The following is a 12,389-nucleotide window of genomic DNA, read 5'->3' as shown; positions in this document are numbered from 1 at the left end:
TAGTTCTGAGGCTCATTTCCTCATGGAAAAGAAGACTGAGATGAGAGAGAATTTGATCAGTGTACTTAAAATCTGCAAGAGGACAGGTTTTTTGATGTTAACATCCAGTTAGTGCCTTATAGTAAATGGCAACAGAGAATCATAGATGTGTTCTGAGTCACAAAGCAAGATCTTTCCCCTGGAAAAGAATGCACCACCAATCAGGCAGCTCGGCAGTGGTAGAGTTTTATTGGAAGCAGGTTTCCATGGACAGAAGAGAGTAAGGATGATCCAGTAGCTGCAGGGTTTACATTGGAGTTTGGTAAGCTGGCCATTTAATTTCTCTGCCTCGTATTTCTGGTGTGTCCACGATTGAGGTGTGTTACTAATTCTCTTATGATAATGACGGGTGCCATGTACATTGCAAGGGTAACTTCAAAGAGCTTTGCTGCTTTTATCCCCAGACACTGAGCTCAGCCTGGGAGCAGGCACTGGGGCAGAGGGGCACGTGAGTCCTTCCTTGGCAGCCACCATTACAGTCTGCCCTGGTGGGGCTGAGATAACACGTGTTCCTGCTCCTGGTGGGAGCTACGCTGGGGTTTGGGCACCACTCCTACCCTGTCTCTGTGATTTGGGGTTAATGTTACAGTACAATTAACTCCGGACTTGGTAGCCCATTGGTTTCTGCAGGAGGTCCTTTGGAGTTCAATTTGTGCTAAACTTATTTCCCAACCAGTGCTGGCTCTCTCTTGAGGCGACTTTTATAAAATGGTGGGGATGAGTAGTTGTTAATGGATTTTTACTCTTCCACGCAGCAAAATCATGTACCTTCAGTGCCAAAGGGCTTCATAGAGCTGTGAAGGAAGTATGTAAGTAAATAACTGTTGTGGCACTTATGTGATGCACAGGACAGGCAAGAGCTCCAACTCAGTAGCCCTTAGACCAGCTCCAGAGAATGATCTTTACAATGTCTTCTGAAAGATCTAGAAAAGAAGAAAACCGCATATGAAGGGAAGTAGCCTAACCTAGGTTAGCTTTCTGTGCTTAGCAAATCAAAGCAAGAGTAGCATCTGTGCTTTGGAATAGAAGGAATTAATCATTAATTATTGTGATAACCGTTCTAGCATCCCGCAGTGCACAGAGATGGATGTAACCATAGAGGAATGTTAGTGGCGGATGTATTCTGCTTTGGGCCACGTGCCACCTCACAGGTGAGAGCTGTGATGGGAGGAGAAGCCAGAGCCAGGCCTGTCTGTGCAGAGGAACGGGAGTTGGGTTGGGTTCTGCTGCACACCTGCTGACGGGCTTGGCACTCGTGGCCATGCCAAATGAATGGAGTTGCCAGTTGTACAGCCCTGCATCATCCTTCTTGTCAGATTGATAACATTGAGTGATTCTCCCGACTGCTGGCCCTGAGTTAGTGAGGACAGTTTGGAATCCAGAAAAAAGATAGAGGAGGTGGATGAGATGGAGCTGGAAGAAGACTAGGAAAGGGAGTAGCTGCCCAGGTGACATTTCAGATTGCATAAACTCTGTTCTCTTGTGATGAATTCAGCTTTTGCTACTGCTGTATGTATGAACAAAGCACGTGAAAACGTGTGCCAGCACTGAGGAAGGGGAAGAGGTTCTGGAAAGCTGCATCACACTGACAGCAGGGGGGCGCGCAGCGACATCCCGGCCGGGCAGCAGTGCTTGTAAACAGGATGCAGAGAAGATAAAAAAGGAAAAGTAATTTTTCCACCATCATTTCCGTTTGTTCCATTACCAAAAATAAAGTCACAAACAAGATACGCTTTGAAATAAAAAGCAAGCAGCTGTATAATATTACTACAAAGTACCTGAAGGAAGGATCATGATAGAATCAAACTGCCACAGAAAAAAGCAGTTACGGCTGTGGAAAAATAATCTTGGTGCTTTTCCTACTCAGATACAGGTATAGGGAGGAACATCACAGCATGGCAATGAGGTGATTCTTGTCATTTGTGTGACAGAGACAAATTAGAACCCAGCCATCTCAGGGTGGGAATGATTTTTGTGAAAATTAATGACTTGATTAGAAGGAGAAATGAAGCTTCTTCAAGGGGACATGCAAATAAAGGAGGAATCACTAAAACTGTCACCTGATGTAAAGCGAACATTACCAAAAGAAAGATCGGTGGGATATTGTAAAAAGACAAATTTGATATGATATTAATCATGTACTGCCAGCAACAGCAGAGGGAAAGAGCAGGAGGAAGAATTCAGCTCAGTATGTGCGTGTATGACTTGGAAAGTGTCCTCTGCTTAGGTGGGGGATGAAAGTCCCATTTCCTGGGTGTGTTCTGTGCTTCCCTGCTGGGTTAGTCAGGTCCGTATTAGCCTGGATGGTGCTTCTGTCTCCAGCCCCAGTGGAACAAATTTGCCTACTTTCATCAGTAAGTGCCTGCAGCTCCCAGATGGCAAATTTGCCGAGCATGGTGTCTGTATTGGATGATTTCTGCAACCTTTCGGGAGGATTAGGGCCACTGTATTTTAATCAACAAACAGTCGCAATCTCTGTTGGGAAGGATCATGTCGGGCTAAAGCTGAGCAAGCATTAAACCTGATCTTGAACTTCAGCTGCTTCATTAAGATCTGAGTCTACAGGCGTAATTAGTTTCAGGTTCAATCCCAATCTTTTCTTTCCTTCTCCTCTGAGAACAAGCAAGGCAGCGAAACCAAAAGCAATGCATTAAGCATTAAGGAGGAATACCATAGCTGTTAATGACTGACAGCGTGCAGCAGCGTGTTGAGTTGGAGGAGTGCCTGAGGGGTTTTCTCGTATTTTCTACAAGGTTTATTTTTGAGTGTGGAGAGCCACAGACCTCTCAGGCTGATGTAGGTGACACGAGTGAGGTCCAAAGGTGTTTGTCAGACACCTTTGTTTGTCTTGTCCAATTCTACCAGTGGGAGAGAGGCTGGTGTGTAACCATGTTGGTGCGCATCATGTCTCACCGAAGCCTGATGGGAATTTGGCCTGGCACAGCGAGGGGCCTTGCGGAGACCTGAGAGAAGTGTAAGCTCAGGTGCCGTGCTCAAGCTGCACGTGGCACAGTTGGGTACAGGGCTAAGGTGATAACTTGATGACATGTGGGTCTCCATGTCCTCGGGCAGCAGCAGAGATGTTGGCTTGTGGCGTGCCCTGGGGGTGGCAATGCTGGGAACCAGCAGGTTGTGCTCCTGCTGCTGGAAGTGTATCTTGGCTTATCTGTCTGCAGGCTCAGGGACAACAGCCCCGGAACAGTTTTCGTACTTGAAGACACATTTTTACAACAGTTCAGTTCTGGGTTTTATTTAAATATAGGGAAAGCGTATGTTGGCAAGCACACCTCAGCTTTCTGCTGAGAGTGGTGCTCTGCAGAGGGAAGATTTGCAGAGCAGGGCCACTCTCCTTCAGTCCCAGTTCTAGCACACCTGGTCTGGGTCTGCCTTCTTTAGAAAGTGCCATTTGTGCTGCTGGCAAGGAGCCCCAAACACTTGGTTTTCTAGTGGCATCACACCTGCATCGCAACCTCCTCCAAAATATTCTCTCCTGGCCCAGCATTGCCACCTGCATGCAGCAAGCTTTGAAGCCTCTGCCTTTGTTCTGTCCCTGGAAGCAGGTTCTGGGACTGTCTCTATATTCCCCACGTATATTTACCCACAAATCACATCTGGCTACCGTGATGTTAATTACCCCTTTTGCTTCCACCACTTTGGGCAGCCGCGGGCCCCCAGCAGTGCCCTTCCCCATTGCAGGGGCCATGTGGGGAGCACAGGGTTGGTCCCAACCCACGGTCATCAAACCCTTTTCCAATCTCTCATTTCCCTTTCTTGCAAATGAAGGGCTTTCCCCTCCCTCCGCAGCAGGACAATTTCCCAGTGATGTGCTCCTGAGGTGTTTGACCAAATATTATTAAAGCTCTGCAAGGGCTGATAATCCCAGCAGCAGCGCGGTGCATTCCTGTGACATTGAAATCATTTAGTAATTTTACAGTACATTTGAATTTCAGCATCGCTCGGCCGCTCACTTCCCATTAACGCTGCCTGGAATTTCTTATGTCCATGCACACAAGCAAAAGTGTCAAGTTTCTCCTTCATGCTCCAGAACGCCACCTGAATCACAATTGCGCTGCAGCTAATTGTTATTAATTAAGCTGTTCCTAGCGCTCCTAGCTGGGCTGCTTTTCTTGGTTGTAATAAAAAGCAAACAAATTTTTGTGAGAAGGGTGGTTGCCCACGTTAAGGAAGGAAAACAAGGGTGCGCTGTTCCCAGGAAGCTCTCGTCGCCCCGTGAGTGCTTTTGGTGCTTTTTTGGGGGTGACTGCTGTGTTTTTAAGGATGTTCTGGAGCAGTGCAGAGCCAGGCTCAGTGCTGCCAACTGAGGTATGCTGCCCTTCTCCGCCACTTCCAAGGGCATTTGGCGGTGGGTAAATTTGCACTGAGCCGCTCTCCCTGCACGTGCTCCTGCATCACTTAAGTGTGCGGCCGTGGCAAAGCTCCGGTCACAAGTTTAGGATGGGATCACAAGGCAGGAGCTCTGTGCATCCCATTGGGCTCCCCCTCCCACCTCTGTTGCCTTTCTCAGGTTCAATTTAATGAGATCATCAAGTGGAGCAAGCGAGGAGAGGGCATTAATGAAACAGGGACCCTGAGAGCGGCGTCCTCAGCATTAGGAAAATTGCTTGCTGGCCTTTTCCTCCTAATGAGGCCGCTAATAACGTGCCTGGTGCTTCCCAGCCAGCAGCAGGGAGTGGGGCACGTCACTCCCCCTCCTGCCTCCGTGTTTGTTGGCGATAAGAAAACGAGGTGGGGAGATCTTGGGGCAGAAATGTTGTCGTCGCCTTGTGGGATACAGGAATCTAAAGCTGCCTTCAATCTCTGGCAGTATGTCAGCCGTGTCTTCAAAAAAGCAACCAGACATCTGCTGTGCCTTTTGCTTTTCTTCTCCCTTGCGTTAGGTTAAGAACCAGAAAGCAGGTTATTTTGGCGCATCACTGGGATGTGTTATTTGAACACAGAGCTCACAGTTCCCACTTACGGGATAAAGGTGCTTGTAAATGGCCTCTTAAGAAGTCAGGAATAGGTCTGGGATTTTTCGTAGTTGTAGGTAATCAGGATCTGGGGGACAGCTTGTGCAGAGAGGTAAGAACTTAGCCTAGAGGCACTGCGTGGTGAGGGCTCGCTGCTTCAGCAAGGCATTGCCTTTCCTTCATCCCAGGGAGCTCTTGGCCTTTGGCTGTGAAATGTCCATTCTTCTGCTGGCATTCACAGACAAGGACTCGGTGTCAGTCCAGAGAACGCTTGTTGAAGACTTCCTCCCCAGGCTGTGTGTTGATCCCCAGGGGATGTCTGGCTGGGAGATTTGGGCAGTTTGCTCCCCAGGTGAGATTTGGGTCCTTTCTGTATCGTTCTCTAAACCATAAGCTCCCTTCTTTGTGGTGGGCACCTGCATGTCCCTGGGTGGGCTCTTGCTGTTGCAGGCAAAGCAAGGACCCACAGTTTCTATGTTTTTTTAAGGAAAGAGGGCTAAGAAAAGAGATAGCAAGTCTCCAAAAAAGACCAACTCCGTTATAGATATATGTATGTATGTGTGTGTACACTATATAGAGAGATATACAGAAAGAAATATGGGATGTTCCTGTTCTGCATAAACTTAGCAGCAGAGGAGCGTGCATGGCTCTATGCTTTTCCTTCTGTGTGCTGATGCAATCCCAGCCATGCATTCCTGTCTTTGCTGCCTCCTGCCCTCCCCAGTTCCCTGCAAAGCGTTGGTCCTTTTTTCTAGCCCTGCAGTTAGTAAGGGCGCAAGGTGCAATGCTGATTTCCCACTGGTAAAACAAGCCTGCTGCTGCAGAGTGCAGGACTCAAAACTGACGGTGCTTCTGCTCCCGGGATTTACCATGTGAAGATGTTTTATTGCTATCTTGTGGCATTTCCCTGCACTTTTATGCTCATTTATATAACTGTTGTCTTTGATTTATGGCAGATTTTCTTCACGTGTAGCAGTGCTATAAATTGTGTACTTTCAATGGTTTCAAATTTAAGGAATTCAGTAAACTATGGATTGAGGGGAAAGAGCAGAAGCCTTTTGATGAGGCTTTTGATCACAACCTCAGACAAAGCTGAAGCAGGCATCAGATTAGGTTGGCACAGCCCATTTCCCTAATACAGCTAGCTGTGGGGTATTTTCAGCACAAAATGCAGGGTTTTTTGTGTATTATAGAAGGATATCGAAGACTAAAACCACATGGTGGTGACGTTTCTTTGGAGATCCCTTGGAGTTCTGTTAACTGAGGTCCTCAGGGGCTTGTGGAGGAGCAGCAAATTAATGTTCTTTTTTTCATCCTAAACCTGCTTGTTCATATGCTGTGTTTTAAGATCTTTGGAGCAGCTCAGATTTCCAAGGGGCGTTCTGCAGCCGCCAGAGATGCGAAGCCTATCAAAGCCACTGGTAGGGCTGATGAAATAAAGACCTTGGGTTTTGATTTTGTCGGCATCTCTCGTTGTAGGGGAAGAGAAACAACTCATTTAAAAATTGCTTTCTGAGTTGGGCTGTCAGAGCAGCTTTCTGTTGACCTTTACAAATTGATACCGTCACAATCAATGGACAGAAGTTTAAGGGCAGCCTCTGGGGGTGGAAAAGAAACCTAAACCTTTATAAATAATATATGGAGTGCATTTTAAGAATCCCAGCAGAAAGAACAAACAATATTAGCAGGAAACGTATTGGAGCAAACAGATCCATAAAGAATTCATAATACACAGCTTTGACAAATACAGTTGCTTAGAGCTTATCTTTTGGGACGATTTCTGAAAGTTTATGGAACAGAAATGCCAAATGTGCCTCATAGGTCAGGCCAGCAGAGTGATTCCTAGCACTGAGACACTCCCCATCCTCTGACAGACTTGGGAAGAGAAGCTGTCAGTGGAGTCTGGGTAGAAATTACGTGACATGGACCAAGGCAGCCTGTCTGTGACTTCAGCCTGGCCACTGCTCTGCATTTAGCTGCCCAAGCTCAAGTTGCCTTGTATTGCTGAGAACCAGTTATTTGCAGACTTGTTTGCTCACGAGGTGTTGGTGACAGGCTGTGTTTTGGTACTGTAGGGAGAGATTTGGGTTCTTGGCATTAAGTGTCACATTGCAGGCTTTGGGTGCTGCAGGAATAGTCTGTAACGACTTTGCAGGCAGCAGAGAGAGCGGGTTGTGCAATGATTCAGAGCAGCTGCAACGTGTGTGTGTGCTAACCTGTACTGTGGAGCAGTGTTTAATACAGGGACACCTAAGACTGTTGCCCTGAATGCTTTCCTGCGTGCTCTGGATTGCAAATAACAGCCCTAGCCTTGCTTTCCCCCTGAGACTGGTGGTATATTTCAGGGTTTGTCTCCTTTATCTCAAACCGAGGCTTTACCTGCACTGGGCCTGGAGCTGGAAGCAAAGACTGCCTGAATCTCGCTTAGATAATGTCTATTAATTGCTTGGCTTGGTGAAGCACTTCATTGGGAACTAAACTGTAAGCGCTGAAGACATTTCAATAAAGAAAGCTATTTTTTGCATCCTGCATCTGGTGAGGAAATGCCACGCTCCCTCTAAGCTGTGCATTCATCCTCACTAAACATTTGTTTGCATGACTGCAAAAGAAATCTTTAATTTTAAACGTTTTTCTAACACAACTTGAGCACTGGTAATTCACCAGTTTGACCATTGGAGCCAGCAAGCATGGCCTCAATGCTGGCCCTGCCCATGGGGTGCAGGTGGTGGTGTGGGCCCCTTGCCAGCTCCGTGTCACCCCCCTGTCACCACTGTCCCTTGGCCCAGCATCCAGGAGGCTTAGCTGCTGCCTCTTCGTTGGAGTGAGTGCTTCCAGCTTCACAGCAAGACCTCAAGGAGAGCCAGATGATAGAGCAGATGGCAGATGACTAATTTGGCAAAGTTAGATGAGTGGAAATTGTTTGCTTTAATTGCTTGTCAAGTCCAGTACCTACATTATAGTTAAGGAGCCACTATTTACCCTCAAAATAGAACAAAATGAGCGAAGTGTGTGTGTGTGTGAAGAGTAGGGAGAGGAAGGAAAGGAGATGTAACCAGAGACAATAATTTGGTGTGCACCCTCGGAAAAAAGGAACCACTAGCAAAGCGTCTTGTATTAATTTCTGCTTTTATCAGCGTAGCCTTGTAGCACATCTGTCCATTGTGCCCTTCCATATCATCGTATGTACAAGAGGAAGCTAAAGGTGAAACAACGCCATAAATGTTTACATAAAACAAGCAGATGACAATGGCTTGACTCGGTCGGCGCAGGCAATTATCCTTGAAATGCCGCAGCATAAATCAGGTCAACATTTTGATGCGTTTTTTTGGTTGATGCAAACACGAGCACTCCATCAGTAAAATACGCTGCGCAGCATCAACCAGACAGGTTTTGGAGAGCTCGGTGCAAGGACGGGGTGCCGTCAGCTCGGGAAGTGTAATCACACATAAATAATCCTTCTCGATGAAGTTACAATCCCTGTCAATCCTCACTGTGCCTGTTTCCTTGTTTGGAGCAGTGGGAAGGATCTGCTTGTTGCAGATGGCAGCCGATGGGCCCCGGCTGGAGGTGGCATCACCCTCCTGAAGCATGGCTTAAGTAGTCTTTGTGAGAACACTAAGTAGCTTTGACCCCTAGGGAAGGAAGGAAAGCCTCTCATTTTAAAACCAGAAGCCACTAGGGTTAAAGGAGAACGGCTGGTGACCTCAGGTAGGTTTTGGCCTTCTCCCAGGAGCCATCTGTAAGACAGTGAGAGCAGGCGGGCTCTTCATTAGGACATGGCTAATTGCAAGCAAAAACCAGGCTTCGGCAGCTCCTTCAAAGAGAGCTGTGAAATAATGGACGGATTAAAACTGCTTACCCCTTCTTCTGTGCCCAGGGTACCCAGACTAGTGCTGAGAGTGGAGAGCTTTAGGAAATGAATGGGGGCTGCTACGAGATGCTGGTAATTAGCTGCTCCAGTGTTTTCCCCCCATCTGGGGGGTCTCAGCAAATTGCCAGGAGCGTTTGCAATTATTAATAAACAGTTACTTCGGCTGCCTTTCAGGAAACCCTGATAATGGTGCTGTCTGTAAGAAGGCAGCTAATTAAGTAAATAAATTAGAGGGAAGTACCAAAAGGCTGTGTTAGGAAGAGGTTGTTTAGCTCTTCCTGGCTGGGATAAAAGAACATATTATTCTGTTTTCCTGAAATAAGCACATCAGAGCGTTGAAGCCTCTTAGTGGTTCTGGCCTGCTTGACAATCCATCAACAAGAAGGGGATGTGTGGAGACACACTGCTGTGCTCTCACACGGAGATCTGCGCTACGTTGTGTGTAAGGCAATGCAATAACAGGGAGACCTTGGGAGCACGGCTTTCCCAAGGGGCAGCTCTGTTGAGTCCTATTGAGATGTATCTCAATGCCCGAGGTGGTGAGAATGGCATTCTTGTGTCCTGAGTAACTCCAGATGTAGGCAGATGCAGTGGGAATGAATGAAAACATGAAGTGGGTCTCCCTCCTTCCTTCCCACATTTAGCTCCTCTGCTGAGGTGGGAGGATCACCAAATCAGTTAGAATTACAAGAAGCAGAACCAGACTGAGTCAAAAACGTTTTGTAATACAACATGTAGATGTATTTGGAACAGGTTGCCCAAGGAGGTTGTGGATGCCCCATCCCTGGAGTCACTCAAGGCCAGGCTGGATGTGGCTCTGGGCAGCCTGGGCTGCTGGTTGTCGATCCTGCACACAGCAGGGGTTGGAACTGGATGAGCATTGTGCTCCTTTTCAATCCAGGCCATTCTAGGATTCTGTGATTCTCTGTATCATCAGCGGGGCAAAGAAAGAATGGCCCAAAAAGTGGAAACTGAAGGACATTTTGAAATGCCTCAACTGTTTTCTACCTCTGAGTGAACATCTGAATGGTGTGGCTTCGTTAGGAAAAAATGTCAATGGGAAATTAATTTCAAAGACATGTGCATGAATATTGATGAAATATGTAAATTCAATCCAACACAGACAATTATGACTGCTGTAATTAGGGCCATTAGGAGCTGCAGCAATTCTCTGTCACTTTAGGTAGCTGGGAATAAGCAACTGAACCTGAAGCATCAGTGCCTAAGCCACTGCATCAAGTGGAGTGGGCATGAAATAATTATATTTTAAAAATAGTGTTGGAATTAATTTTATATTTTCCCTCTTAAAATTCCTATTTCAGTGAGAATTTGTTGTCTTACCCAAGAAACCTATGTTTTGCCTACTGCTTGATGCTGATTTCTATTCTCCTTTGCAAAGAGGCTCCCACTGCAGGACAAGTTGGCTTCTGGATTGCAGCAAAGCATGGAAAGGGTTATTGGGGTTAGAAGACATCAATAAAATGAATTAAAATGAACAAGCTGTAGATCTACTCTGGGTCATTGGGAGCAGGAATTGTGAGTTTTCCATTTTTGTTTCTGCTGGTTGCGCTTTGCACAGCAGGATGCTCTATGTGCAGCTGCCCCACGTGGACCAGGTTTGGGATTTAAATGAGAAGCTGATACAGGACTACCCAGGTCTGAAGGTGCTGGGAAGATGATGTTAGAGGTGGCCATCTCTGGGCATCTGCCTATAACTATTTTGCAAGGTTTGTTGCCGCAGTCCCAGGAGAGTGCGTGGCACTGGGCTTGTTTGTAGAGAAACGGATTTGAGAGCATCACAGCACATTGGTACCCTGGCACAGGTCAGCAGCTCTATGGGTTTGTGTATGCAAGTGCCTATAGGGATATCAGTTTCTCCTGTGTGTGCAGCATCGAAATGTCTCTGAAGGGTTTCCCTCATTGAGACACCTGTGCAAAATGTGCTGAGCAAGTCAGGAGCGTGCTCGTTGTCAGGTTTACATTCAGATCCACTGCGGGGGGAAGCTACAGGCTGGGAATGCATTCAAGCTAGTACTGTTTAGACCACTGTTAAGAGACAGACGTATTAGTAGTTTTTATGAACCCAAGAGAGGATGTGCTGCAGGGACTGCTTTCAACACATAATCTTTATTTTCATACCATTCATCAGTTTCTGGGGCTATGTAAGATACCGTGTTTACCGACGTACGACAGAGTGCTTTGAAGAGGTTCTTTATGAAATATAGATGACAGTGTTTTTGTGTGGCACAACAAGGAAACGCGCTTTGTCGCACTCATGTTTATTTTGGCACTTATTTCAGAGATGCTACAACATATAAATGCCTGATGCAGCTTGAAAGACTGTGGGAAGGATAGAAGTGCTCTCCTAGCTCCATTCTCCTGCAGGAGTCAAACAGCCCATTCATTTGCCTGGCTTTCCTATTATTTTGCATTGGCGCATCAGTTTCCTTCTCAGCTGGTTTCACTCTTGTTGCTGCAAGAGGGGGCTCCAAATGTTCTGCCTCCCTACAGCAAGAAATGGCTAAATTAGCTTTCACGAAACATTTAATGTGTGTGCAACATGAAACGGCAGCGTTGCGGTGGATAGCTTTATTAGCTGAGCTGCTGGAATTGTTTTCTGAGCTATGCTGATCCTTAGCAGCGATTGCAAAATGGAACAGAAATTATTTATTAGTCCTCGGGAGCCGTAAGACAGAATAATACTTATTCGGCTGGAAACGCAGTCAGTCTCGTTGTGATAGATGCTGCTGCTGCTTTCAAGGAAAAAGCAAACAAACTGATTTTGTAATTGGGAGCAATAATGCCCATTTCAAAAGTTTGGGTAGATGCAGATTAATTTACCCACAGGTGAGGACGGCCCAGAAGCTGTGGGTAAAGAGGAAGAGTAAGTGTGCACATGAAGAAGCCCAACAGCACGCTCAAACGTTTAAGTAGCATTGCTGTCAAACAGGCTGAGAGCTACATGAAGTAATGCTGCTGTAAAATGCTGCTTCTGTATTTTTTTACCGGCTTCATTTTTGTTCCTGCTTGATGCACAGACTGAGCAGAGCAATAATTCAGCAGTAGCTTTGAACCGGACTTCAAGATCAGAGTACTGTAATATTAAAGAACAGCTTCTGAAAACTGACTGTATTAGGCTGGGATTGCCTCACTCATCTGGCACATCTCCCTCGTGCATTCAGATCACAGTCTGGTGGCTTACGAAAAGTCTTCTTCCTCTTCCCTTTCTGCTGTTGAAATTTGCTAAGCAGGAAAGAGCTGGGGACCCTGGGGGAGAGGAGGGAAGAACGATGCTGGGTCCAAGCCTTTTGGGTAGCTTGCTCTTGATTTTTTGGCAGACATCAGCTGATAGGAAGAATGCTGGGCGTTGCGGGTGCGCTCAGGTCTCTCTGTCCTCACGTCCTTTAATTTGTGGGCTGTTATCCATTTGTTTCATGTTGCTGCATATGCAGCAGTGAATACCAGCACCTCCCTTTGGTGAGAGGTGTTCAGCTGGCTGAGGCGACCAC

General features: G+C 46.6%; 1 protein-coding gene across 6 annotated transcripts in view; it reads left to right on the top strand.

The window, feature by feature from the left end:
- The window catches only part of ERBB4 (erb-b2 receptor tyrosine kinase 4), a 500,652-nt gene that overhangs the window by 168,186 nt on the left and 320,077 nt on the right, over positions 1-12,389 (top strand). The window lies entirely within an intron of this gene.

The sequence above is a fragment of the Tympanuchus pallidicinctus genome, unplaced genomic scaffold (assembly GCF_026119805.1).
Source record: "Tympanuchus pallidicinctus isolate F22 unplaced genomic scaffold, pur_lepc_1.0 scaffold15, whole genome shotgun sequence".
NCBI classification, from domain to species: domain Eukaryota; kingdom Metazoa; phylum Chordata; class Aves; order Galliformes; family Phasianidae; genus Tympanuchus; species Tympanuchus pallidicinctus.
Note: the sequence above shows the minus strand (reverse complement) of the source record. Positions and strands in the feature narration are given on the sequence as shown.